We start from the raw sequence: 2,893 nt of genomic DNA on the forward strand, positions 1-2,893 counted from the left end.
GGGGGGGGGGGGGGGGGGGGGGGGGGGGGGGGGTCCCGTCCGGTGGTCACGGCTGTCCCGTTCCCGGAGGACGGGTCGCGTTAGCGGGGGTTCGGTTCCAGTTCCCGGGGAAGAATCCCGCCTGCGGGTGGGGGGCTCTCACTGTTGGGGGCGGGGGGTCCCCCCGCGGAGCTCACCCCGTCGGGTGCCCCCTGACCGCAGCGTTGGGGGGGACGCGGGGGGTTTGGGGGCTGCGGGGACCTCTTTTACAGGTATCCGGCCCCCCACCCCCGGACCCGGAGCGGCTGCGATGAGGCTCAGGATGATTTCGGCTGCCTCCGTCCTCGTGCTGCTCTTCCTGCCTTCGGAGAGCTGCTCCCCGCTGCAGCCCCGCTGGGAGCCGGCCGCCCCGCGCCCCCCCCATGGACTGTGCCGACCGCGGGGGGCAGCGCCCGGCCCGGACCCCCCCCCGAACCCCGCGTGCGCTGCAGGCAGGGAAGAGACGAGAAGGGAAACCCAACTCTCTCGACCTCACCTTCCATCTTTTGCGCGAGTTTCTCGAGATGTCCCGGGAGGAGAGACTGGCGCAGAAGGCGCTCAGCAATAAGCTGCTGCTGCAGAGTATAGGGAAGTGAGGGGAGGGGTCCCGACGGACGGAGGGGACGAAGCCCGGAGCAGCGAAGCGGGGACCCCCCCCACCCCCACCCCACCTCCCTCGGAACCCCCCCACCCCGCGCGGTGCTCCCGCTGCTGCTGCTGCGCATTAAAGTCTCCCTCGCACCTGCCCCGCTGCGCTGCTGCCCCGCGCTGTGGCGGCGTCGCCTTTCCGTGAGGGGGGGGGGGGGAGGAGGGCTTTCCCTGGGTCCCAAAACACCCGGGCGTGCGCGGGGGGCAAAGGCGATTCCCAGGGCAGGAGTGGGGAACAGGACGGAAGCATCTCACCCTACACTGGGGACCGAGACCACCCCAGCCCCATGGTGCCAAGTGCTCTCTCAGACCCAAATTTTGGATGCCCACATGTGCTCCAATCTCGCTCCCTAGAGCCCCACTCACCCATTCGTGCTGCAGGAACGTGGGGTGTATGTGTGTGTGTGTGTGTGGGGGGGGGGGGGGGGGGGGCGCCCCTGCACAACCCCTGTGCGCGGGTCCACCAGCAGAGCTTGAAATTTCACCCACAAAATGGAAGTATCCCCACTGGGCGGTGCTGGGGATGGGGAAAAGGACATGGGGGGCTGGGGGGCACTGCAGTAGGCACCCATGGGACAGGGGGCACTGAAACGTGTGGGCACACGGACCCAGCTCCAGCTGCTGAAAGGGCCGCGGGCACCACTGAGCCCCCACCATTGCGTTCTCGCTGATCTCAAAGCAATTTCTGCCTCTTGGGGTCACAGACATGGAGAGGGGGGATGAACCGGGGTTTGGGGTGCATCAGAATGGGGCTGAGCACCTGAACCCTGCACCAAGGTGGGGTTTTGCATGGGAACAGGTGGGATCTCTGGGAGACAACGAGGGAAGGGTGCTTGGGGATGAGGGCAGAAATGAAAAGCTCAGGTGATGAGCTGTGAGGAACGCACAGGTAACAGCTCAACCCGTCCTTACTGCAAAGCAGCCAAAGCATGGCTGCGTGCAGCTGTGACTGCTCTGTGCCCACACTCCACACTGCATGGTGTTTCCCAGCCCATGGGAGCAGCGGTCCACGGCAGGCAGCCCTGCACAGCCCAGGGGTGGTGGGAGCCCGTCCTGCAGGAGGGCTGCTGCTCAGCACTGAGGTTTGTGCTGAACAGAGCTCTGAGCATCACGCACTGCTGCAATAACGCACAGCTGCGACAGCTGCCCCAAAGCCATGAGCAAAGAGGCCAAATCACAAAGGGGAAACGGTCAACCCAAAAGAACCAGAGCTCCCCGATAGAAAGCAATTTTAAACGCGCTCCCAGACCCCACGCTGCTGAGCTTCTGCTCCCCTCACCCCCCAAACAACCCCAGCACTCACCCCCAGCTGCCTTTTGGAGGCTGGGTGGGTTCACTTCCACGGGGCTGGAGGGCAGGATGGGAAGGATGCTCTGTGGGATCCTTTCCCCATTCAGCACGTTGTCCAGGGGCAGAGCTGCGGTTGCCCACTTTGAAACAGGAAACAAAGAAGCCATCCTCCAGAATCGGGCTGTTGGTTAAAAAAAGAACAGCAAACACATTAAAAAAACCCAAAACCAAACCAAACAAAAACCAGCAACGGTTGCAAACAAGGTGTTTGCAGGAAGCACTCACCCGGAATGCACCGACAGCCCTTTGCTGCAGCACGCAGCGCTGGTAGCAGGGTGAGCACACGCACAGGGTGCACACAGTGCCCCACACAGCTCTGAACTCCCATCTCAGGAGCACAGAAATATCCCAGCAAACTTCACATAGGCAACTGAGCATCCATGCAACACCTACAGAGCAGCCCTCCTCCCATGCTGCCATCAATTCAGGATCCCAGATACAGAAAAGAACAAAGCCCACACGTAATTCTGCATTGAAAACATTTATTTTACAACAGTGGTTTCAGATAACTTAGCAATCTTTATTTTAGTTTCTATCTGGACATACGATACACAAATTACCATGCTAAAACATAAAATAATTCCTTCTGCTGTAACTGCAGGTATGTACAGGAGCTCAGTAGTATCCAGTGTTACAATCCACGAGGTTCCGACAGCCACATCTACTTACATACAATTCAAAGTATGGTCCTTTAGTAACATAACAAAATATATATATGTCTTTATTATAATTGCTTCTCAGATGCATTTATACTTTGTGGGGGGGGGGGTTTGTAGGTTTTTTTTTTTTGTATTTTTTTTACAGTCTTTTTTCCTTTGCTTTCGGCCACTGGTTCCCCCCCACCCCACAAGCAGCCCCCCACACATCCCCCCCCCCT

Source organism: Lagopus leucura, unplaced genomic scaffold (assembly GCF_019238085.1).
Source record: "Lagopus leucura isolate 7727_CA_CO unplaced genomic scaffold, USGS_WTPT01 130-3_obj-0_obj, whole genome shotgun sequence".
Taxonomy (NCBI): domain Eukaryota; kingdom Metazoa; phylum Chordata; class Aves; order Galliformes; family Phasianidae; genus Lagopus; species Lagopus leucura.